A 12,484-nucleotide genomic window follows, 5' to 3' on the forward strand; every position below is an offset into this window, starting at 1 on the left:
AATTTCGGAAGCTTTAAATCTATTTATAGACAAATATGTGTATATAAAACACATAATACTGTTCAAGGTTTTAAATCTTCTTATTACAAACGAAATATTTAAAACAAATATGTTTAAACCAAAATAAACAACAGAAGGAATAGTTAATTTATAAAGACATTATTTGAAGCTGAAAAATGTTGAGTTCTAGAAAATAAATAATGAATGACGAAAACAAACAAAACTAAAAAGGAATTAAATTAATCTTACTATTAGTGAACTGGAATATGAGAACTAACAAACTACCTAAAGCATGCATTGCATGGCTAAGGGGGGCTAATCCGGCCAATATTTAAAGGGGTTTCAAAATATATGTCCTTTTTCAGAGGTAGCAAAACATTCTATAGTTAATGCACAGGTGATTTAAGCGTGCATGTCTTAATTCGATTACACGGGCATATACATTTTAACAGTTATAGCACTCGATTCTAACAATATTCTGAATGCACGATCTCTAGGAAGTAACTATTTATGTCTACGGTCGGATTTTTGAGTTTATTGTACGCATAATCAATGTAAATACTTATCTTTTTGATTTGAAACAGATTATTAAGTGATTTTAAATTACATGACCACCTGGGCTCTCATAAAAAAAAGAACTTTCGCTGGCCATGTGTTACCTTTCCACGTCAGTTTTAATCTAGCGGCGTACTACAGTACATGATATATAAGGCATGAAGATATACATATATACTATTAAACGAAAAGACCTCATTTTGTGTGTCGCTTCTCTTTAATTAAATTAATCATCATGCCTCTGTGTCCTAAAGGTACCAGACATATTCGCATTTGTCATCCAATCTTACGATTATTCAGTTTAGGTAATTTTGGGAGAAAAACAGAAGAAAAGGCGTACAGATATTTTTCCGCCATCATATCAACTTTTTTGATTTTTTTTCAATTGTTTGTTCATCGTGAAATGGCAATTTTATATAACGTTCTTTCGTGCAAATACCACCTTTAGTGGCTTTACTCCCCTCTTTAAACATAATTTTTCTTAATTACTCTGGGACAGGACAACTATTTTCGCGTTATTCTGCATGTATACTCTGATTGTAATCCTTTAATATATAGAGACTTGATATTATATAGCTTTTTTGTCGAGATATACAAGTACATGGCCACGTCCACTTGTATTTTTGTCCATTTTATAATCCTGGTACCTTTGATAACTGATTATATTCAAAAATTTGTAAGGGTTCCGGGGAACACAATGTCTCGCCTACTTTTGCTGAAAATCTTTTGACATAAAAAGCTTCTGTCCAAGTTTGGTACAAATTGAAAGTAGTATGAGAAAGTTTTAATTTTATTTTTAATTTAACCACAGAGTAAATGTGTTGTTTCCTGGCAGAAAATCTAAGTCCATTTAAAGTAAAATACGGAAAAAACGGATTTTTTTTTTTTTTACGAAATTTACTTCTGTATATTATCTTTTGATCATAAACAAGCTTCTGTCCATGTCTGGTACAACCCAGGATAGTTTAAGAAAGTTATTAAAATTTAAAAAACTTTAACCACAGAGTGAATGTAATGTTTCCCCGCAGAAAAACTAAGTCCATTTATAAGTAAAATACGGAAAAAAATGGAATTTTATTTTTACAAAATTTACTTCTGGATACTATCTTATGATCATAAACAAACTTCTGTCCACGTTTGGAAGTAATCCAGTATAGTTAAAGAAAGTTATTAAAATTTCAAAAAGCTTTAATCACAGAGTGAATATTTGTGGACGTCGCTGACAATGACGGAATGTCATAGATAGAAAAACAATGCACACGTTAACGGAGAAAATATGGAAAGTTTCCGGAAACTATACTCAAAAATCATTTATATTGCTAGATGATATCCAAATAGTATTTTTTCCCATTTATATGTATAGGTAAACAAATAAATCTCGCTGATATTTACTTGTTTATTATTTCATTGCTGATTATTTTATAACTTAGCTGTTAGATTATAATACTAATGTTGATTTAATATATTGATGCTTACCAGAAAACAACCCTGGATTTCTGGTATTAACAAACAGGGACTCTTCACTGGTATGCTGGACTGGTGAGGTATATTGTTAACAGCAGAAAGTGCAATTTGTTGTTGAATAAAAATTAAAAAAAGACAATGACGGAATGTAGGATTGCTTAGTCTCGCGTTTTCGACAAAAGTCGAAGGCTCGACAAAAATATGATTATAAGTCTATTTTAAAGTAAACTGTTGCTATGTGAAACCTGGAAATACTCTCTGATTGGCTGATCATGACCTTCAAATATATTATAACTGTGTAAACAGGAACTATCCTCAGATGGGGTTAATAATTACAAACGTATAAAACAAAAATATTACTATGTGACAAAGCAAAAATAATTATCTTTTTAGTTGGATCATTCTTACATTATAGAAACAGTTAAAAAACAAAATATACTTTAATTTTACATATTGATTTAAATAAAACCTAAGCAGCACTCTTAAGTCTTTCTTTTAATTGACAGCTCTAATATAGGGTATAGAACTAAACAATCTTAAGTTCAAATTTCAAAAGCTTTATTTAAAGACAAATAATGGTTACAAAGGAAGTATCAATATTTTGGGGATGTGATGTTATAAATATATATAAAAAAATAAGAGGCTCTCAAGAGCCTGAATCACTCACCTGTAATTTTTTGCTTAAATCTTTCATCCATGACTTTTTAACCGGATTTTTTGGTCAAAAATGTCGGTTATTGATTTGAGGATGAACGGCGGGCAGCCGGGCGTGCGGGCGGCAATCAAACGTTGTCCGTACATTAACTCATGAACCGTTCAATCACAGCTTTTAAAATTTTAATATGTTGTTACTGACAACTAAATGAAGGTCAAGTTCAATAATGGCGATTTTAACTTTTACCGTTCAGGAGTTATGGTTCTTGACAGATGGAAAACTGGAGTTTCCAGTCGTGTCCGTGCATTAACTCATGAACCGTTCAACTAAAGCTTTTAACATTTTAATATGTTGTTACTGACAACTAAATGAAGGTCAAGTTCAAAAATCGCCGGATTTTGACCTTTACCGTTCGGGAGTTACGGTTCGTGAAAGATGGAAAACTGGAGTTTCCAGTCATGTCCGTGCATTAACTTAGGAACCGTTCAACCAAAGCTTTTAAAATTTTAATATGTTGTTACTGACAAGTAAATGAAGGTCAAATTCAATAATGGCGATTTTGCTTTTACCGTTCAGGAGTTATGGTTCTTGAAAGATGGAAAAATGGAGTTTCCAGTCGTGTCCGTGCATTTATGCATGAACTGTTCTACCAAATCCGACCAGTTTTTAATATATTGTTAGTGATGACAAAATGAAGGTCAAGTGCAATAATGACGATTTTGACTTTTACCGTTCAGGAGTTATGGTTCTTGAAAGATTGAAAAATGGTGTTTCCAGTGGTGTCCGTGTATTTTCTCATGAACCATTCAACCAAAGCTTTAGAAATTTTTATATGTTGATACCGATGACAAAGTTGAGGTCAAATTTGATATTGACGATTTTGACTTTTACCGTTCATCAGTAATGGTTCTTGTGATATTTGCAGGACACAAAGCCAACTTTTCACCCGCCATCTTTGTTTACAAACAATGTTTTATTTATCACGGGAAAAAAAAGTAATTATGGTGCATTAAATTAATTAGCTGGTAAACCTTCCCCAATATATCGCTTTGTACAGAAACTAATAAAAGAAACAACTGTCAACTAGCAAATGTCAAACTCTAAACTGGTAAAATTCCTGAACAACACCAAGGAACAGCCAACTACCCAAAAGAAATATACACCTGTAGTATTTTCGGACAGTAAAGGAAATTGGCTCAAAAACCACGTAAATAGATCACACTCAGTAGAAAAAGAAATTATCTGGTGGTGTAAGAGTGGCGCCAAAATAGCTGACAGACTTAAATGGCTACAAACAATCCTAAAAATTAAAACTAGAGAATAAGGAGCTATATGGGTATATGTCTGGCTAGGCACTTGCGACCTAACATCTTATAACAAGAAATATATTTCAATCAACACCTTCACTGATGGAACTATAGATCATCTGATAGATCACTACAATAAAATTATTGAATTAGTCCAACAATACGATAGCTGCAAAATAACAATACTTGAAACACCAGTATACCGCTGGAACTGCCATCGTAAACACAAAACACCTGAAGAATTTAAAGAACAGGACAATATACTTACAGATTAAGTCATCAGATTAAACTTCAAAATCAAAAAACTAAATACCAGCATAAATAGTCACTCTCCAAAATTTTCAAACGATTTACAGACAAAATCTAAATTTAAAAAAGGAGACCACAGAACATCAACAACCAGGACACAATACAACTATCACCTATACGCTGACGGAATCCACCAAGACAACCTTTTAGCAAAAACCTGGTTAAAGAAGATCGCTGAGCAAGCACAAATTAACTGTTGGTAATTGCTGTTGTTGTTTCAATCAGCACGGGCTCTTCCGAGCTAAACTGAAGACCTGAACAGTAACCCAACATTTACAAAAGCTTGATACTCATAGAAAAATCTACAAGATGAAAATATTTACTTTGATTCTGATATATAACATTGGGCAATCCATCTTCAATGAAAAATCATGGGACCATCGTCACTTACTTACAAATCTATTAAACAACAAATGGTCTTCAGCAGGCCGTAAACCAATGACATTACCTGTTAAGCCAAATAAGAACTATTCAATGGCAATACTAATTCTCCTCCTTGCAGGGGACATATAGCAAAACCCTGGACCAAGACAAAAACAACAAAGTATCTACCCATGTGGACTTTGTGAACACCCAGTCACATGGAACTGCGAAGGAGTATGCTCTAATGACTGTAACATCTGGCATAAAAAAACATGTATAGAACTGTGTTCTGCAGACTACGACCTACTGCAAAGATCTATGTACAATGGCTATGCTGTAAATGTGAAAGCTTCAACGTTTCTACTTTCACTTTCCACAGTTACGAATTGAACACTTCAAACTATTATGATCCTTTAACCCACAACAGCACATTCGAATCAATTACGTCAAATGCATTCAGTCCACTTAAAGCCAGCAGTCCAAAAGGAAATAATTCAATTAATAACAACGCATCAAAGAGTAATAAGAGCAAAAACAGAACAAACAGCAGCAACGTATTCAATATACCAAAGAAAAAAAACTTAAGAATCCTTACACTGAACTGTAGAAGCATCAAGGACAAGACATCTGAATTTTATTAGTACATCAAACCTGACATCATCTGCGGCACAGAGTCTTGGCTGAAAGGAGAATATCCTGAAAAAAAACCAACTAAAGATGCAATTAAATCTAGAAAACTACCCAGCCTACAGAAATGATCGAGGTACACTGGGAGGCGGTGTTTTCATCCTTGTACAAAACGACATTTTTGCAATTGAAAAACCAGAGTTTGTAACAAAATGTGAGATAGAATGGGTAAAGATACAAATGAAAGACAAAAAAGATCTCACAATAGGCTCATTCTATATGCCACACAGAAACATGGAACACATAAAGGAATTAGATAAATCATTAGACCATATTTCAAACAAAAATCAAAACATCATGCTAACTGGAGATTTCAACTGCCCAGACATAAACTGGAACACCATGTCAGTAAACCAAAATGCACAAGACAAGGAAATCCCAATAGCTCTAATGGAAGTTATCATATCACACTCACTAACACAGATACACGAAACACCAACAAGAGGCAATAACTTACTGGACATAGTGCTGACTTAAAACCCGTCACTCATCAAAACATCCTCTAATGCTCCAGGAATGTTAGGGTATCTGACCACGATATGATTGTAACAGACTGCGACACAAAACCACATTATCAGAGTAAGAAGCCACGCAAATGCTACATATACTCCAAAGCAAAATGGGAAGATCTACATACAGACCTGACTATCCTTTCAACCAACATCATTGAAATGTATCATTCAGGTGCCACAGTACAGGAATTATGGGACAAGTTTAAGACATACCTTTATTCGAACCTTGACAACCGTATACCATCAAAACTCATCCGATCTAAAACCAGTCTTACCTGAATCAATCATAAAATCAGGAAAATGTTTAAAAAGAATACAAGGCTATATCAACAGGCAAAGAAAAACAACAACTGGACCAAAAACAGGCATTTCCTAAAAGAATGTAAGCGGCAAATCAGAAAAGCTGAGTATAACTACATTAATACCACAATCCTAGAAGGGCTAGAAAATAACAACTCAAAACCATTTTGGAAATATGTAAAATCAAGGAAACAGGACAACATAGGAATAGCACCTCTCAAAAGCAATGGACACCTAATCAATGACAGCAAAGGGAGAGCAGAACTACTGATCAAACAATTCAGTTCAGTATTCACAAGAGATAAAGACAAAACTCTGCCAACAACATCAAAGCACATAAAAGCACAATACCTCCTTTAGACACAAAAACAGATGGAGTCCAAAAGCTGCTGAAAAAATTGAATACATCCAAGGCATCTGGACCAAACGGCATACCAAGCCGTATATTGACAGAATGCTAAAAACAACTAGCACCTGGACTTACAATGATATTCCAAAAATCCATCAACACTGGTACATTACCAAGAGAATGGCTAAATGCAAATATATCAAGTGTCTTCAAAAAGGGAGACAAACATGCATCAGAAAACTACAGACCAGTATCCTTAACATCTGTACCATGCAAGCTACTGGAACATATAATATGTAGACATATACTTAAACATCAAGAGAAGCACAGAGTACTTACATCACTAAACCATGGCTTCAGGTCAGGCTATTCCTGTGAAACCCAACTGCTAGTCACACTACATGACTTCATGAAAGCCTTCGACGCAGGAAAACAAATTGATGTAGCTATCCTGGACTCCTCCAAAGCGTTTGACACTGTGCCACACAACAAACTAGTGCACAAAATGAACGAATACGGTATAAGAGGACCACTAAGCAAATGGAGATGTTCCTAACCCAAAGGAAAATGAAAGCTGTCGTAGATGGGGAGGAATCAGAAGCTTCAGTTGACTCCGGTGTACCACAAGGTACAGTACTAGGACCCCTTCTCTTCCTATGCCACATAAACGACCTTCCAGATTCAGTACAATCATTTGTCAGACTTTTCGCAGATGACTGCCTCCTATACAGGAACATAAATAGTCAACATGACCACACACTCCTACAGCGAGACTTCCAAAACCTAGAAGTATGGGCCACAAACTGGGGCATGCGCTTCAATGCAAAGAAGTGCTATATACTTAGCATCAAGAATAAAAGCCAAAAGATGTAAAGCCTAGACGAACATGTACTACAACAAGTCCAACACAGCCCATATCTAGGCTTACAAATATCAGAAGACCTAAAATGGACCACGCACATCTCAAATGTTGCCAAGAAAGCCAATTCGACACTCGGCTTTCTAAGAAGAAATCTACGCTTCTGCCCAAAAGATTGCAAAAAAGACCGCATATATATCATTAGTACGATCAACTATGGAATATGGTGCCATAATATGGGACCCATATACACAACACGATATAAATCAATTGGAAACATACAACGCAGAGCAGCTAGATTCATTACAGGCGACTATAGGTCTAGAGAAGAGGGGTCGGTCACCAAAATGCTAGCCGAGTTAAAACTAGACAACCTACAAACAAGAAAAACAAGTCAACGGCTGGTATTTCTGCACAAAGTGGTTGAGGGGTTGGTCCCAGCTATTAATCCCGACGATGTTTTTGTTAAAAGTAAACCTAAGAGGAAAATCAAACCCAAAACATTTGACAATTTTGTTAGTGCCAATATAGTGACAAATTCAGTGAAGAACAATTCTAAGGCACTAGATACTATTCCTAGCAACACCGATCCATATATAAGAACTCTTTCTTCGTCAAGAGTATACTACATTGGAACCAACTGGAAGATCGTATTGTAAGCGCAGATACAGTTGAGAGCTTTAAGGCTGCTCTCCAACACCGCCAATAAGTGTCTCTCTCTCCCGTTGAGTAAAAGCCAAAATTGGTATCTTCAACGTATACATACAGATACAGATACAAATAAATGTTAATAAATCCGGTTTGCTGTCGTTGTTACAGCCTCTTGTTTTTCTTTCTTTTCAATATAAATTAATGAGTGGCTTAAAAATGCCATGTCAAAGTTCTTTGAAAATAAAGGCAACAGTAGTATACCGCTGTTTAAAACTCATAAATCCATGGACAAAAAACAAAATCGGGGTAACAAACTAAAATCGAGGGAAACGCATTAAATATAAGAGGAGAACAACGACACAACACCGAAACGCAACACACACAGAAACGGACCAAGCAACAGACAAAACACCACGAGAATAACAAATATAACATCAAAACCAAATACATGAATTTGGGATAGACAAGTACCGTGCCACGTCTTATCTCAATATCTCAAAAATAAGAGAAAACACAAACGACTCAACATTAAAATGCAACACAGACATAAACGAACAATATTATAACAATGGCCATCTTCCTGGCTTGGGGCAGGACACTTTTTAAGGGGAATAAAAGTGGTGGGTTGAACCTGGTTTTATGGCATGCCAAACCTCGCACTTTAATGGCAAAGTTAAATAACTGTCACATTTTCTTCATTTTGGCCCTGTAGTTTCAGAGAAAATTCTTAAAATAGCTTATGACTATGACAGACAACAGACGCCAAGTGATGACATAAGCTCACATGGGACCATCTGGACTAAAAAAAAAAAGGTGGATCAAACCCTTGACCCCCTTTACGCTCCACCACTGGCTAACCCTCCTTAAATGGGTTAGTTTACACTGCATATATAGCAACTTTAGTAATGAATTGATAGACACTAGCAATAAATCACAACATGGATGACTAAACTAAAACAAAATAGAGACTGAAAGCCCTTTACATACATGTACAGTTGTTGTAGTCTTCAGTTTGCGTATAGGTTACAGTCATTAGCAAACTAGTTTAACCCCACCACATTCTGTAGGTGCCTGTCCTAAGTCTTGGGCCTGTAATTCAGTGTTCAACGTTTGATGCTGGATGAGGTATTTTTTACCCGTTTTTTTTGTACCTAAATCAGGAGGTCAATGTTCTCTTTTAATTGTTTTTCATTAGTTATTTAAGGGCTATTTTACAGACTATGCAGTATGTAATGTTAATTGTTTAAAGTCGTACGGTAACCTATAGTTGTTAACTTCTATGACATTGGTTCTCTGGCTGTAATTTCTAATTAAGTAAATAGTGTATCTTTTCAAAAACAGTATTTGTTTTTTTCAGGTGTAGAAATCCAATAAAACAAACTGAGTCATAATTAAACATGTTCTAAATCATTTTTATTGAAAAATTCTGGTACATCAGATATTATAACAGCTTTTATGGTCCACTTCAGGTAACAAATTTAAGTACAGTAATTCAAGAACATCATATCTGAAAACATAAGAATGAATTAACAGAGTTCCTATGTCCCCCAGAGTGGCATTTATTATTTTATATCTGTGCTCCAAGGGAAATAACTGAACAAAATATATATATATATATGTTTTTGGCAAATTTTTGCCATTTCTACACAAAATCTCATATTTTATAGTCCCCCATGTCACATGCTGTGGGGAACATAGAAATACTAGACATACCTCTTTTAAAATAATAAATTTGCATTGCATTTTGGACTTACATTACTGATGTAAAAAGCTGGAAAGAATTGTTCACATGATAGAGCTCATGAAACAATTTTCTATACAATTAATGTTTCCATAAGGCATAACTCTTTTAAAAATAGTTCGTAAAATACATAATAAAATTAATAAAAATCTCGAAATTGTACACACGAGTCCGAAAAAGACGAGAATACATGGATGGATGAACAGATAGACAAGTGGAAGATCCAAACCCCCTGATATTTGTATGTCCCATTCAAAGCTTCACACAGGAACAAAAATTGCAAAAAATGCACCACTAACTGGTACAAAGATATTTATATTGGCATTATGTAGATAAAAAAAAAATTGCAAAAAAACCATCAATTATGTCTTTTTGTCCCTAGCTGCGTAAGTTTCATAACATTTGCTGGAGGCAAACAAACATTAAAGGTAGGAAATCAATAAAGGCGAGCACAAATAAGTTTTCCACTGAATGCCCATTTGACAAGTGGCACTGAATTGAAAATTGTTATGTCATACAGACACGACAGATAGAAACTTATCTATGTAAGGTAAAAAAATAATTTTAAAACAAATAAATTCAGACAGCATTATAAAAATTCAACAGCTAACAAAATCAAGAAAAAACTGATTAAAAAAAACATATAAAAAGCATTGATCAAGGAAACAAAATCCTCAAAAACTCATACCTGTCAATCTGTGACGATGAAAATGCAGGTCATGACCTGCATTGAAGAATCAAATCTCCAGTCATAACGCAAACATACTTTTCGAGCTGAATTTCAGTATTTAGGGTATATTTTTCTCATTATTTAAATCAAAGTTACCAAAACATCAATGCTTGTTCACTTGGTTAAGTAATTTTAAATCTTATTAATTATTATTTCATTGCACTTTTAAAAGATTTTTATAAATTTGTGTAACAGTCTTATGTTCTTTACTTATTGTGATGATGAAATTCAACCTCAAACATCAAATACTAGGTTATATTTATCAAAAGTAATTTTAAAATGTTCAAAACCTGCAATTCAGGCTAAAAACACATCATCAAACCAACAATATATGGATGTGTTTAACGACCTTGACTGGCTTTTCAGCCCTCGCATGGTCGGCTAAAACCAATGATTCAAATTAGACTAATAAAATATAGTATAGTAATACAGTTAAAGAAAGTATAATGAACAAAATAGTTTCAACTTTAAAAAAAAAAAATGTATAAAGGTATAAAAATAATGAAACGTTATATTTCAATATGTATTTGAATTTTGTTTTTTTAAGATTTAATCTTTTTCACCCCAAAAAACGTAAATTGAAGGAATAGTTTAGAATGGTGACAAAAAAGGGGAAGTAACTCTAGTTGAAATATGTTTGTAAAACAATAGTGCAATTTATTTACAACCTAAAGCTAAATAAGGGTGATTGGTGTTATTTAACAGTGTTAGACACCAAAGCTCTCAAGTGAAGCCATGCACTTAATGGGTCACTTAATTTGACAGTTTACACAGCTAGAAGAACTTCTTGTTCATGGAAGAATTACAAATTAGCGAGTATTTCAAAGGAATATTACATATGAAATCAACCTCAAGGCTAAGAAATACAGGTGAAAATGAGTTATTTTCGGATTCTTGAATGACCCCACGGGTGTACCGGGTGATCCCTCAGAATTGTGAAAATCTCGGGTCACACCCACAGAATAAGGGTCAGTTGATAGGTATGAAAGCTAACATTTCTCAAAAAGTATAAAACAATATTCTCAAAATGTAACATTTCTCAATTATGTAAACAATATCCTCAAAAAGTAACATTTTTCAATTGATAAAGTAAATTACTTTAAAGTCCATTACAAAACTAACATTTCTCAATTGAAAAAGTAAACAATATACTCAATCAAAGAGCTGATAGCTCTGAAGTGGAAGAAGGTGAATAAAAAGTAACTTGAATTACCATAAAAGCAGCCCCACTTACCCAGGCTTCTTTGTTCCATTATTGTTAAAATGTATTTTTTTCTTCAAACAAGAAAAGGTCATAAGTACATGGATTTCCCATCCGTACAATCATTTTCTATGTTCAGTTGACTATGAAAATTAGGTAAAATCTTTAATTTGGCAGTAAAATTAAAAAGATCATATCAAGAGGAACACATGTGTACTAAGTTTCAAATTGATTGGATTTCAACTTCATCAAAAACTACCTCGACCATAAACTTTATAACCAGAAGCAGGACGGACGGACAGACTAGAAAACATATTGCCCATAAATGGAGCATAAAAATAGTAAGACTTGTTACATACCCGCAAACTTTTTAAAATTTCCCATATGGGTTTTTACTGCACAACAACAATTTTAAAGATTACAATTTTTAGTGACGTATTTTGCAAGATCTGGATTGTCTAGAAAAAGTGTCATATTTGTATGATGAACTTACATGCCTTTTCCTTAAGTCTGTTTGCATGATTCTAGTTATATATTAAATCGGTAGAAAAAATATACATGAAGCTAGCAGACCAGGGTTTATTTTCCAGATTAAGAATATAAGATGCTTGTTGAAATTTCCAATTTTGAATAATGCACAAAGATGGACCTTTAACAGGTTGGGAACAACACTCCAAATGAGGGTAACCTAACTGGAAGATCATCACAACCCACTGTAAAAAATGAGCACAAAAAAGTCATTTATATTCATATTATTTGATGAAACTTTTCCCCAAGAACTATGCATCTATTAAGTACTGA

This window comes from Mytilus trossulus, chromosome 4 (assembly GCF_036588685.1).
Source record: "Mytilus trossulus isolate FHL-02 chromosome 4, PNRI_Mtr1.1.1.hap1, whole genome shotgun sequence".
NCBI lineage: Eukaryota > Metazoa > Mollusca > Bivalvia > Mytilida > Mytilidae > Mytilus > Mytilus trossulus.